Here is a 15,492-nt window from a genome sequence, read left to right as displayed (position 1 = left end):
GTAATACATAAAAATCTACTAATGCAAGTTAAAAAGCAGAAATGAAAACAAATACAAAGAAAATATGACGTAAATACAAAGGGAAGTTAGAAAAACATCGTTCAAACATTGGGGAAAAAACGATACAGATGACAACAAAGAAAAAACTAAAGAGATAAAAAGAGGGGAGTTGAAAATAGACAAAAAAAAGAGAATGGGCGATAGAAAAGCGTGATAACAAGTAATACAGAAAGCTTTATTGTATCCAGTGAGAGAAATTATAGTCAATCAGAAAAACAAAAAAACAACAAAACCGTTTCTGTATTTGACACCTCAATCCAGTTACTATCAATGTTGATACAGGCTGATTTACGATATCTTTTTGAGTTAAACAAAACCTTTAAAATCATTTATATCAGCCATGAAAGGAAGTAATCTTGAACTTCCAGTTGTTTTCTTTTTTTAACAAATAAACAACTGATTTTAAAAATAAGTATAACTGGATTTGTTTGATCGCTGTTCAGTGTTCATACAATATGTTACATATAAATATGATAAATGTTTGTTATTTTAATGTAAGTTTGGGTGATTTTCTTCTCCATGATACTCTAATAAATTTACAGAATTTTATTTCTTGTTATCGTAAAAGTTCAAAATAAAACCCAGTTTAATATTGCACTTTATTATTACTGTATTTTTGAACGTGGTATTTTTTCCTGGAAATCGAACCAAAGAAATTTATTATTATTAGTACTACTACTTTTTTACTACTTATTATTATATTATTACTTTTTTATTATTGTACTTTATTATTATTATATTTTTGAACGTGGTAAGTGGTAATTCTTTCCTGGAAATCGAACCAGGGAAGTTCAGTTTATCAGTCAATAATACTTTTTATTGAGCTACCGAGGCGGCAAATTATGAAACAATACATGGAATAATACATAATAAAATCATCCAAGACTGTACACATTAGAACTGTTTGTAGTACTCTTAAGATTTGTGAAATGTTGAAAGAAATTTTACAGAAGTCTAGGGAGTTTTTCTTATAGGAAATTAAGAAGGGTGTTAGAACTAGGGAGATATGTACATATCTCGAGGAAAAGTTTATCAGAAATTGCCAGTCCTTGGGTGTAGTACCATTATATACACACTTTATGTTCAGATTCTTCTTTATATATACTATTATACTGAGCACACACAATTACACGCGCGCCTAAAACACACATACAACTTGACTAGGAGAAGTGTTTGACCAGATGAGGGTGCAATACTAGTTCTGTTTACGTTATGCTAAAAAGAAAGCGAGAATATGAAAAGGATGTAAGAGTGAAGTACTAAATAAATGAGTAGTACAATCACTTTATCTGCATGTATACGATTATATTATGTCATAAACTTTATTTAATCATATACTAAAACTTTTCCACTAAACACGATTTATATTTAGCTAACATAGAAATACGTATATTATTCGAATGTAAAAATATCATCAAGGATACGCTTGATATAACGTTAGGAAGTAAAAATTTATACTTTTTTTTTTGTCGGTATAATGACTTTTGTGTGTATATATTAAGGGTGGTTGTGGAATATATGTTCCATCATCAGATTTATCAAAACTTTTTCTCCTTACCTTTGTGAGGTCGTCACTATAACACGAAATACATTGAAATTTATCAAATGATATTAATAAGTATATATGAAATTGTGCATGTAAAAATTTAATGAAGATTGATTGAGTCGTTCTTTTGATTTACGTTCAATTTAAGATCGACAACAAACAACATAATCTCAATTTGAGGTTATGTTGACTTTTTGTGTATTTTTCTTACGCGCTTATATAGTGGGTCACAAAGGTGATTGAGTTTAATATGTGTGTGGGGTATACTCGTTATTTTTAACTATTTCATTGTATTACGGTTATAAAAATTTAATTTTCTTATAAAAAAATGTTTTAATATTAAAAATATTACACCTCCTTTAGTTTCCTCATTTAATTTGTGTTTTGTATGTCTTGCGAAAAAAAAATTATATAAAATAATTACATGAAAAATATTATACAAAATAAAATATCGAGAAGTTAATCTTTTAATTTTTTAGATTTACTTTAATTTTTTTTTTTGAAATGAAGATAAAAACGAGAATGCATAAATCAATAGAAAAGTGACTGGAGAGTAAACTAATATTATTAATTTTTTTAATATTTTTACGAAGTTACTGGTTAATTAGTCAATATAAATAATGTTAAGCTTAACTTCTCATCAACAAAGAAATAGGAAACCGAAAATTTTGTAATAAAAATTTGGTTATCTGAATTGTACAGGGTTTTATATTAATCATAATTCCATACTTTTTATTTTTTAAATTATTTTTTATAATATACAAAGTGTATTACGAAGTTCTCCTGCAACTTTCACGACTAATTCTATTCGTAAAAGTAATCGAAAATGTTCATATAAACGTAGGTTCTAAGATTCTTCGTTTGCGAATTAGCGAGTGAAAAATTTCGCTCGGATTTCAGGTACACTGATGAAATAAGGTAGTACTGTAATTTTTAGGATAAGGGAAAAATTAGGCATTTCTAATGGTTTTTGACCTGAAAAATGAAATAAAATAGGTCCCAAACCACATCTGCAGTAGTTTTTGAATAGTCTAGGTTAAAACCAATAAATTGGGAAATAAACCCTGTTTTTTATGTTTGACGTACAATAAATTTGTTAAATGAGTAATAAACACATAAAAATTTTAGACAAAACTTGCACAATTTAATTATGAACAAAATTGTGTAAGATAAGTTGAATAAAACAATGAAAAGTTAAAAAATTCGAATTTTATTTAAAAACAGTACGATAATACATTTTCAAAAAAGTACTTATTTAATGTAAACGGAAATCAAATTATCTTTTAATAATGTGAAAGATTTGTAAAAACAAAATTCACTGTTAAAAAAGTAAAAAAAAAAAAAGACTGGAAATTACATTACGGATCTAGAATCCTGCGATTCGGAAAAGGTATTTCATATTCTACTACAGCAGCTGTGGCATTACTGTTACACACACTCAAAATGAATACCATATCAGCGTATTCCTCTGTTGTAAATAAGTTCGGCATTACTTCAATGGCAAACTAATCACGTTCAGACTAAAATTCACAGAAACCTTCACTACGAACAGCACAGTTCATAGTACCTGATATACTTAATGTACCTTACATTAAGTAGAATTTCTTAAACACTAATACAGAATTGCGCATTGTTGATCATCTGTTATTTTATTTCCAATTTTGAAATAATAATTTTTCAAATAATTTATTGTGTTTCTTTCACTAATAAATAAAACATTAACAAAATGAACAGTACGAAACTTCACAAAATTTAACCTTTCCCTTTTACCTTTTCCTCTTTTCCATTTACACCTTTCCTTTTCCCCTTTTATTTCCCAGTTTGCCTAGTTTACTTTTTCAATTTTCAGTTTTATCATATTCCCTTTTCCCCATTTCGCCTTTCCATTTCCGACATTTCCCCCTTTCACTTCATTCCCAACTCTCTTTCCCTAATTTCCCTTTCTCCTTCCTCTTTCCAACTCCTTTTCTCCTTTCACTTTTCCATTTCCGTTTCCCGTTTTTCCTTTTCTCCGTTTTCCCATTTTTTATTTTTCCCATTTTCCCCTTATTCCCTTTTCCGATTTTTCCCTTTCTCCCTTTTTCCCCGCGCGTAAATGGGTCCAGTCGTTTTTAGTTTATAGCGGACACACATATGGGAAACATTGAAATGGGATCGAAAAATTTTAATATAGTGTGTTGCTTTTACTTCCAACATATAGGGTTGTTTTTAAAAAAAAACATGGTTTTACCTGTCACAGGTGTGAAATCCTAGGTATATAAAAATACGCGGGTATTCAAATGCAACGTTGTATCAAAATTTCAAAGCAATCGGTGAAGAACTTTCGGAGATTTAAGATTTTGAACAAACGAACATTTACATTTTTATTTATATAGATTGTTGTGTAATTTCCAGTTTTTAAATAAAATTTAACAGTAAATTTTGTTTTACAAACTTTTCAGATCACAATTTAGAATTCAGTTTTTGTTTATATTAAAAAAGTTATTTTTAAAAAAAAAAAAAGGTAGTAATGTACTTTTTCTAAATAAAATCGTCTTTTTCTTTGTTTTATTAATCTTTACTTAAACCATTTTGTTCAGAATTAAATTCCTTACCAGTTTTGTTTAAAAGTTTTATCTGTTTATTGAAATGTGGTGCTATAGGAGAATGTTAAAAATCAGATGGGTGGATAAAGTGACAAATGAAGAGGTATTGCGGCAAATAGATGAAGAAAGAAGCATTTGGAAAAATATAGTTAAAAGAAGAGACAGACTTATAGGCCACATACTAAGGCATCCTGGAATAGTCGCTTTAATATTGGAAGGACAGGTAGAAGGAAAAAATTGTGTGGGCAGGCCACGTTTGGAATACGTAAAATAAATTGTTAGGGATGTAGGATGTAGAGGGTATACTGAAATGAAACGACTAGCACTAGATAGGAAACTTGGAGAGCTGCATCAAACCACTCAAATGACTGAAGACAAGAAAAAAAAAACAAATCTGTTTATTACGCATTTAACAAAGTTATTGTACGTCAAACATAAAAAAGGGGTTTTTTACCCCAATTTATTGGTTTTATCAAAAACTAATTTATCGAAAACCCCAGATTTATCAAAAACTACTGAAGATACTGTTCTGGGACCTATTTTATTCGATTATTTAGATCAAACGCCATAAGAAATTCATCTAATTCTCTCTTTAATTAACTGCCTAAAAATCTCAGTACGACCTCATTTCACCGGGCTAGCTGAAATCCGAGGGAAACTTTCACTAACTCGCAAACGAAGCAGTACATATGTTTATATGAACTTTTTCCATTATTTTCATAAGTAGAATTGTTTATGAAAATTGCGGGAGAACTGCGTGATGCATTCTATATGTAAATAAAAAAGGCTTAAATATTTTCTAAAAATTAAGTAATAATAGTGAATATATTTTAATACCGCACATGTGTTGGTAATAAATATACGCTGATAAGACCAGTAGTAAAATTGCTACTTATTAAAAGAAAAATAATTTATTTTTGTAATTGCTACGATACATAACAACCAATTAGGATTGGTAAAATTATTTGTCATTTATTCAAAAGCTTCCGTTGGTTATTTATTAGATATCATTAACTGCAGGATAGTTATATTAAATCTTTGCCAAAATTTAAAAGTTTAATAACTTTTTTACGTTTTTTTTGTAATTTTTTAAGGCTAACATACTTTGTTAAACTGACAATAAACAAAATATTTTTAATGTTAAAAAAAATTTAATTTCAGAAAATTGTTTTTCATCTTCAATTTAGTTTGTATTCAAATGAAAATAACGAAATATTTAAAACAAGACAGAACACAAGGAAGCAGAAAAATATTAAGATATAATGAAAATTAAAAATCTTTTCTATATAACATACTCAATATTAATTACTTAAATAAAATAAAAAACAAGGGAAAATAGAAAGTACTTTAAATAAGCTTAAAAGAAAACAATCTATAAATTATAAGCAAATAAAATTTTTATATTTTAATTTGAAATTAAAATATTTACTATATTTCAATAATTTTGTAAGCTTACAGAACTGAAAAAAAAAACAGAATGCATACAAATCGTATTTAAAAAAAATCCCTTTCGGCACGCTGGAAGGCAAAGGTAGATTTCACCGGTGCTAAGTAGGAGATAAAATAGATTTCCACCTTAAAGTTAAGAAAAATTTCAAATTTACTCAATAAAATTGTTGCATGTGAAAAAAGTTTCACATGTATAGCATACGAAAACCCCCATCTTTTTAAAATTACAGCAATATTTTAGTAATCCCTTGCCGTAAGGGTTGGTCATATCAAAAGTTGTTACAGAAAAAAGTTTTAGGTAATGTTTAGAGAACTAACGACCATTTTAAACCGATTCGATACTGTGCCTATTAAGGGATATATGATTTTTTTTTTGTCTTCGAAATCCCATTTTTTCCTCCCTCTGGGCCAATGGTTGGTAATATCAAAAAACTTTACATACATAGGTTTTAGGCCTTTATCTAAAGAACAGTAGGATCTTTAAACGAAGTTGATTATTTAATAATAAAGTTATAGCGATATTATTTTTTCGGAAAAGAACCCCCATTACCATCCCAATGGTCTGGTTTTGCCAATTAACGAATTCGATACAGATTTTGGGCCGTTATATTTTATCTATCAATTTGAAAGTGATTGTCGCAAAATTGCGGCAGTTATCGTGTCCACAAGAAAGTGAAATATTTAGATTGATATATATATAAACTTTTGAAGTGACGGTTGTTTTGGGGTCTGGAGGAAGTGAAACGCAAACAAGTGTCGAAATTTTCTAGAAGTCAATTTTCTTGGAAATTATAAGAAATGCAGATTTAGGATGCATTTAAAAAAATTTAGGTCACAAAATATATTTAACCATCAATTTTTTCCCGTAATATGTGTCTAAGAATTTTAAAATAATCTCATGTTACCACTGGAACAAAAATCAGAGCCAAATTTTTTTCTAGTCACAAATCAATAAAAAATCATATCTGAACTTATATTTATATGAACTTTTATTAATATTACATTCAGAATAATACGATTATATCCTAGGTAACGTAGGAACTTCCTGGTGTATAAGGATAATTTTTTAACGAAAATACAAGAATTTATCAAAAACGTGAATATTGTTTTTATTATTACTGCATTTCTAGTTAATGGGAATTATATTGCAACTAACATGCAGCACTTCATGACTATAGTATTATTTTCAAGTGCTATAGTACATACACACTAACTCGCCTCAAGCTGTTTCAGCCACAACGCTCACTTCTCTTATATTAGAATGAATGTGTACAAAATCTAGCCTATACAAGAACGAATTTTGAGAATTCAATCGCTTTTAAGAATTATATAGACATATATAAGTGTGCGTGTGTATATACAGAGTTATCATAAAAGAATGGTGCGGTTTCAGTAATTCATAGGAAGATTGTAGGGAAATTTCTAGGTGTTTTATTGGTATCCCTGAAAGCCTCCAACCCAAAAGTTTGTTTATCAGCAGTTGTAACCACAACGTCAGTTCTTGTATTGTTGTTGCGGTGAGTTTAGCGAGTTCCAAAGCAAAGTGTGTTTTATTGATACCGGAATTAAAATCCATAATTTTAGTTCAACGTGCGTTTCGACGTGAATTCGGATTAGATCCACCACACAAAAATAACATAACACGTTGATTCAAACGATTCGAAGAAACTGGATCAGTTAAGAAACAGAAATCAACCAACCGGCAGACCAAGTGTACCAGACGAAACGGTTGAACTAATTAGACAATCGGCAATTAGAAGTCCTGGGAAGTCCATCTCCCGTCGAAGCGTTGAATTAAGTATTCCAAAATCAACAGTTCACAAAATTTTACATAAAAAACTGAATTACACGCTTATAAAATCCAGATACTGCAGGAATTCAAACCCGATGATGGTGTAAAACGTTACAATTTTGCTGTTGAAATGTTGGACAGAATAAGTGAAAACGAATCATTTTTGGACGATATAATTTTTACAGACGAAGCTACATTCCACGTGAATGGATGTGTTGACAGACACAATTCACGAATATGGGGCTCTGAAAACCCACATGCAATTATTGAGAAACAACGCGATTCGCCTAAAGTTAATGTTTGGTGTGGTGTGATGAAAAATCGTGTAATAGGGACTTTCTTCTTTGCTGAAAACACAATTAATGGAGTTGCGTATCTTGACATGTTAACCAATTATTGCTTTCTTTTTCTTTTTTAAAAAATTTAAATCATGTTGAAACCGCGCACCATTCTTTTATGATAATCCTGTATATATATAAGTATATATATATTTATATTTTGTCACCTTTGTTTACTACTTTAACGTTTTTTTAAATATATTTTATTACATAAAAAAAAATTCGTAACCAAAACTATAAAATTTAGTGATTTACACACAGATAATAAAATAAATCACATATGCAGAAGAACGAACTTAGTAAAAGAACGAGTTATTTATGATTTAGGTCGATACTAAATAATTACAGCGTAGAACCTTTAACTTTCTGATAAGAAGAAGGGAAATAAGGCGAGTGTGCAGAATGAATGAAGGAGGTACGTGGAAGTGAAAGTAAATGAAAGTTTAATAGAGTAGAGTGGAAAGAAAAAGGTTAGAAGAAAAAAACAAAACAGAATGTCCCCAAGAGAAGTGTACAAGAGTAGAATCAGGATTGAGTCTGTAAGAGCAACTGTGTAAAAGAGAGGAATATCAGTCTTGCCTTTTCTCACACTTTATTGGTTCCTCAGGTTATGCGATGCAGTAGATTGGTTAGATGTGTTGGAATAAAGTAGAAAGGGTAAGGATGTATAAAGAAAAAGAGTATGAGAAAGAAATAGAGAATAAAAAGAGAGAGAAAATAATGTTGGTCGGATTCTTGACATCATCCTTCCATGTAACCCTTTACTGCAATATTTATCGAATGATACTTTTGGTTCTACTGTTGCTACTACTTTCTTATTTTTACTATTATTATTATCGCTAGGGTGTATGTGGATTCTGATGCCATTGTTATTCCCAACCTTGTTTGCCCCATTTCATTTTTATCTGATTCGATGTTTCGATGGAGAAACGAAATCACAGTGGCAGCATTCGATGCTTTACGTACGGATTTACTGATCGGACCTTTTTTTTATACCTGTTTACGTTTACACATAAGCTACATACATACTTGCACATGAGTTAAAGTTTTGCACACTTAATGAAATGTTTGTTGTATTTGATATATTTTCATATATGAATTATTATTTTTTCGTGCATTTTATTATTATAACGTTATACTTATTTTAATTCATTGTAATTATTTACAAAAAGAATAAAATTTAGTTAAAGATCAAAATTATTAAGGAATAATAAATAAATAATAATAATAATAGTAATAAAAATAAAAATATTTTTTGATTCACGTTTTCATTAGCTAAGTTGTATTTTTACGAAGAATTTCAATGGAATAGTTTTATTTTTATTAATTTATTTAATCTAAAATGGTTGTAATAATTATCTACTATTATTCTTATTCACCGGTTTTCGTTTACAACATAAGGGTATTTTACTGACACCCCAAAACATCATTTTCCATCATCAAGCACATCATCGTCCACTAGGCTTCCCCTATCCATGGCTTTCACAATTTCACTCTTCCATTCTCGTCTGGGAAGCCTCCTCTTCCTTCGTCCAGCTAAAACCCATGACCACACATACCAAAGCATTCATTCGCCTCACATGACCATATCAGGTGAGTTGTTCTTTTATTTTGTCATCTAACAAAATGTCCTGTCTATCCTCCTCAAGATATCACCATTTCGAACTCGATCCTGGATGATCAACCTACAACTCCTCCTCAAAAAATTTATCTCCATTATCACTTTACTTTTCAGTTTGGACTGGAGAGTCCACAATTCTGCTCAGTAAGTAGATGTACTCTCAACAAAGGAACTGAATGTCCTCTTCTTGGCGTTTTTGATATTCGATCATGCCACAAAACTGGGTGCAAAAATTTAGTAATCAATCTACCTTTATCAACCTTTTTCAATATATTATTTGGTCTCCGATCAGATGTCAAAATCGTACCAAGCTATTTATATTCTTGAATCCCTTTATCACCCCTTTTTCTGTACTAATCTCCTTCCCCTCACCTTCAATGACCATGTATTATATTTATATCAAGTCCTACTTGTCATATTTCTCAATAAACTTCCGAGTCGTGTATTCTATTTCACGTGGATCTTCACCCAACACGACCTACAGTATATACTCATGTATATATATATATATATATATATATATATATATATATATTTTTTATTTGCTTGAAAATTAATTCATCACAGATTTTTTTTGAAGTTTGTAAGTGGGAATATGGAAATTAAACTTTATAACACATGAAAAAATGACGTATCCTACCGGGATTCAAACACAGAATCCCTGGATGAAATGACCCTACCACTTTGAAACGGAGATCAACGAATTTTTTCGTAACTTTTAAAATAAATTTATAATAATATTAATTGAACATTAATAAATTATCACGTAATAATCCGTATATTTTGTTTTAAAATTATAATTTTTTTTTAGCTGTATAATGAATAGCATAAAAAAAGGTTATTTTTATTATATTACGTTTGATTAAATAAAGAAATAATATAGCTGATTTTTTTTTAACCTTACCAATAGATAAAAAAAAAAAAGTTTACAACATTCAAAACAAATGGTATACACAAGTTGTAAACCCATCAATAATAGCTACTTACGTATTCCATTATAAAGTTGTTTGTACATGAGACAAATTGGATCCACCTGCTCAAAAGTCAATTCTGTTATTCCTTTTTCTCTTTTACCAATTCTAAATCTAGTTAAAGAACTGTTTGCACATTTGTTTGAGTTTGAGAAAACTATGTCTCATTGTATATATATATATATATATATATATATATATATTATCTTCTACGTTATCTGAATTCTCATTTTAGTAAATAAATGCTATAGTAAAAAATAAATAAATCATTACTTTTTCCATATAGCAAAATTTCTCCTAATGTTAATTTACTATTATTCTGTTTCTTCCCTTTTTTCAGACTATTTTCCTCATTGTATTGTCTTGTAAGACATAATTTTTTGTGTTTATTTCAAACAACTGTTCAATTATCGCTTCCTAGAATATTCAGAGAGTTTGATGCTTCTGAATAAACACTTTTCTTACTATATTTTACCTCATTATATTTTTTCCTTTATAATTATGGAACACTGAGTTAATTGAACTTACTTCTAAACGCTACTAATCGTATTTCGTAATTTTCTAGAATAGAAATAAACTGGTAACCATAAACATTACCGGCTAAATTTTCCACGCATTAAAGGTGTTAAAAAGGTGTGTTTTGTCTGATTTTCAAAATTATTTATTATTTTCATAATTTAAAAAAAATTCAAATAAATATAAAATTTATTATAATACATTTTATTATTAATAAAAATAATAAACGCCAAGATCCGCCAACACAAGACGTCATCCAACCCGAATTTCTGTAAGGAGCACAATGAAACAAGACACGAAACCCCAAGTACTTGAACGCAAAGAAAGAAAAATTCTCAAGAAAATCCTAATTACCAGGATAATAACTACAGACGCCGAACCAACAAGGAAGTCTAAACGCACACTCGCACCAAAACCTCACTGATATAATCCGAAAAGCAAGATGTCCACATTTTTCGCATGAATGACATAAGACACACAAAATGTATCCTCAAGCATATCAAAATTAAAAAAAAAAAAAAAAAAAAAAAAAAAAAACAGTAGGAAAATATCCGTAAAGATAAATAAGAATTAAATATCAGCGATGAAGAAACACAAGATCGAAACACATTTCAAGATAAAATCAAGAATTTCATTGGTTTGAAGAACTAAAAAACAAGTTAATAAAAAAATTGATTTTTTAACAATTCCATTCAGAAAAAATGAAAAATTACCGGAATAAAAATATTAAAAACCATAAGTAAAGTTTTTCATGAGGTTCACTGCTTAAATAGAGAAAAAAATTATATTATTAAGTAGTCATTAGAAGAAAGAGCAAGAAAGTTGTTATTGATATACCAAGTGTGTTGTAAAATATACAGTAAGAGGTAAATTTCGATAAATGGCAAAATTAGATACTGCACCTAAGTGATCGAACTAGAAAGCCTATACACAGTAGAATGCTTATCCTTGAACAATAAAACTCGGCTAGAAGAACTGGAATAGAAGAAAAGGAAAATCCTCAGAAAGATCCTAGATCGAAAAAGAGAATACAGAATACAGATTATGATCTAATGAATACCAGGTAACGGAAAAACTCTCAACTACCTTTAGAAAAGGAAGACTATGTTTGTACGGTCACATCATGAGCATGTCCAAGGAAAGACTAGACAAAAAAAATCCAGAATTAATATAAAAATTAAAAGATATAATTAAACTTAAAAGATATGAAAAAAAATTACATACAACCGAAAGTGATCGACATCAGAATTAGAGCAAAGGACGATGGACGAAAGTATCAAGAGGTTCCAAAACTGCACAAAGAGAGAAAGAAAACAGAATCGAACAACTGATCAGAAGAAGGATGAAAACCCAATTTTAGAGGATGAGTAAGTATTGGGAGGAGAAAAAAAGAGGTTGAAAAAAAATAAAGCAATAGGTAGCGTACTAAGTGGTAAAAAAAGCCTGCTAAGGACTACGGTCTATAGTAGACCGCATCGAACAAAAAAAAAAGAAATAAAGAAACAATAAATAAATTGTTTTTATTATTAATAAATATTAAAATAAAATTAATACTTATTTATTAATATTATTATATAATATTTATTTTTATAGACCCATATATATGGCATCACAACAAATTTTCATGGTAATACATTATGTAAAAATGATCGAGAGATAAAAAATCGGGTAATTGAAATTTTAAATCATTAAAGCATTATTATTATTATTATTATTATTAAATAATAATATCTAATAATACTTTTTTGGTAAAAAAAAACCTTTTGTAAAAGTGCAGCAGCCAAAAAAGTAGATTAATTTTAAATTATAACGTATTTTCCATGATAAATTTAATTAAAAATATTATACTTTATGGTAAGTCATATTTTGTAGTACATATACTGGGGTAACATAGCCACTAAAGTCATATAAAAAAATACTGCTGGATCTTTACATGTTTTAAAGTTTCATGGTGTTATGATGATGATAAAAAAGTCTGAGGTCTGTCTCCTGAAAGATTAAAGTGTTTCTCTTCTTTCAAGCAATTCTTTCCTCAATTTTTCTTTCTACATTCACTGTCAGTACAATTTTTTTTTGACTTTCATGCAAGCCAGCAACTGGTACATATTATTTCTATTTTCATGGTCTTCAACAATACTTTTGATGCGGCCGTTTATAAATTATTCGTTCGTAGTAAACAACAAATCAGGATTCATTCTCTTTTACTAATTTTTCTCAGAGCATTTCTTTTTATTATTTATTATAAAAATTTCGGTGATTGCATCTTTTTTTCTTTCCATGTCTTTAACATAGATCTCTTAACAAAACTTTTATTCCAAGGTTGAAAAAAAAATTATTGCTTTAAACTACGGAAGAATATTTATTAGATAATGATTTGAAACACTGATAATAATTTGAAAAAAATGAAACAGATAGGATTCGGTGTTAGTGTTTATTGGAAAATAATTAACAAGTTATACGCATCACATAATAATTTAAAGTGAAGAATACTATTTTTACTTCCATTTCCTGGTAGGAAAAAATTTTACAGTATATAATAATTAAAATACTCGTTCCTTATACCTTTCTTTCTTTTTCCTGTTTATCCTCCGGTAATTACCTTTCAGATAAAACTTCAGAGTATGAATGTAAATGAAATTTAGTTTTGTACAGTCTCAGTTCAACCATTCCTGAGATGTGTAGTTAATTGAAACACAACCACCAAAGAACACCGGTATCCACGATCTAGTATTCAAATCCGTGTAAAAATAACTGACTTTAACAGGACGAACGCTGGAACTCTCGACTTCAAGATCAGCTGATTCTGGAAGACGCGTTCACCACTAGACCAACCCGGTAGGTTTCGTTCCTTATACCTGCATTTATTTCCTGTAGCTATTTTTATGAAAAATTAATATTTTGAGCATGTAAATCACTAAAAAGGATTGGAATTGATTTTGACCTGTATCTGGTCAAAATAGGATGTTTACGTTTATATTTATTAAAAAAAAAATCAAAACAATATCATATAAAAAGTTTAATTTCTGTTTTTCTCCCACATAAAGGAACACTACTATTTCACAACAGAAATTTTTTTGTCTTCAGCCATTTGACTGGTTTGATGCAGCTCTCCAAGATTCCCTATCTAGTGCTAGTCAGTATACCCTCAACATCCTACATCCCTAACAATTTGTTTTACATATTCCAAACGTGGCCTGCCTACACAATTTTTTCCTTCTACCTGTCCTACCAATATCAAAGCGACTATTCCAGGACGCCTTAGTATGTGGCCTATAAGTCTGTTTCTTCTTTTAACTCTATTTTTCCAAATGCTTCTTTCTTCATCTATTTGCCGCAATACCTCTTCATTTGTCACTTTATCCACCTATCTGATTTTTAACATTCTCCTATAGCACCACATTTCAAAAGCTTCTAATCTTTTCTTCTCAGATACTCCGATCGTCCAAGTTTCACTTCCATATAAAGCGACACTCCAAACATATACTTTCAAAAGTCTTTTCCTGACACTGACTGAATTTGTTGATGTAAACAAATTATATTTCTTACTGAAGGCTCGTTTAGCTTGTGCTATACGGCATTTTATATCGCTCCTGCTTCGTCCATCTTTAGTAATTTTACTTCCCAAATAACAAAATTCTTCTACCTCCATCATCTTTTCTCCTCCTATTATCACATTCCGTGGTCCATCTTTGTTATTTCTACTACATTTCATTACTTTTGTTTTGTTCTTGTTTATTTTCACGCGATAGAGTTCTTGCGTAGGACTTCATCTATGCCGTTCATTGTTTCTTCTAAATCCTTTTTTCTCTCGGCTAGTACTGTTGGATTTTTAAAATGGTTAGGTTTTTTTTTTGATAGGTTTACTTTAAATATTCTTAGGTTTTACTTATTTTTTTTTTTTTTTACTATATCATCAGCAAATCGTAGCATCTTTATCTTTTCACCTTGTACTGTTATTCTGAATCTAAATTGTTCTTTAACATCATTAACTGCTGGTTCTAGGTAAAGATTAAAAAGTAACGGAGATAGGGAACATCCTTGTCGGACTCCCTTTCTTATTACGGCTTCTTTCTTATGTTCTTCAATTGTTACTGTTGCCGTTTGGTTCCTGTACATGTTGCAATTGTTCTTCTATCTCTGTATTTATAACAGAAATAGATGCATTAATTTTCTCTTCTAAATTATCTGCCTCAATTTTATTTTATGCGTGAAAGATATAAAACGCAGTTAAGTTCTATAAATCAAATAAAATTCCAAATTGGTTTCTATGTGAGTTATGATATCCATTATAAAACTGATATCTATAACGAACAGAGTGATTGTTTCACTTGTATGGTTGAAACACTTAAATTTTAGTAAGCTTGTCATCCTAACCCACCGAGTTTGTTTAGTAGTGAACGCGTCTTCCCAAATCAGCTGATTTGGAAGTCGAGAGTTTCAGCGTTCAAGTCCTAGTAAAGACAGTTACTTTTATACGGATTCAAATACTAGATCGTGGATACCGGTGTTCTTTGGTGGTTGGGTTTCAAATCACACATCTCAGGAATTGTCGAACTGAGACTGGACAAGACTACTCTTCATTTACACTCATACGTATCATCCTTATTCATCCTT

At 29.6% G+C, this 15,492-nt stretch overlaps 1 protein-coding gene across 1 annotated transcript in view; it reads right to left on the bottom strand.

Moving 5' to 3' along the window:
- Nucleotides 1-15,492, bottom strand: part of IRSp53 (Insulin receptor substrate 53 kDa) — a 1,008,929-nt gene that overhangs the window by 148,455 nt on the left and 844,982 nt on the right. The gene's annotated exons all lie outside the window — the stretch shown is intronic.

This window comes from Lycorma delicatula, chromosome 9 (assembly GCF_047948215.1).
Source record: "Lycorma delicatula isolate Av1 chromosome 9, ASM4794821v1, whole genome shotgun sequence".
NCBI classification, from domain to species: domain Eukaryota; kingdom Metazoa; phylum Arthropoda; class Insecta; order Hemiptera; family Fulgoridae; genus Lycorma; species Lycorma delicatula.
Note: the sequence above shows the minus strand (reverse complement) of the source record. Positions and strands in the feature narration are given on the sequence as shown.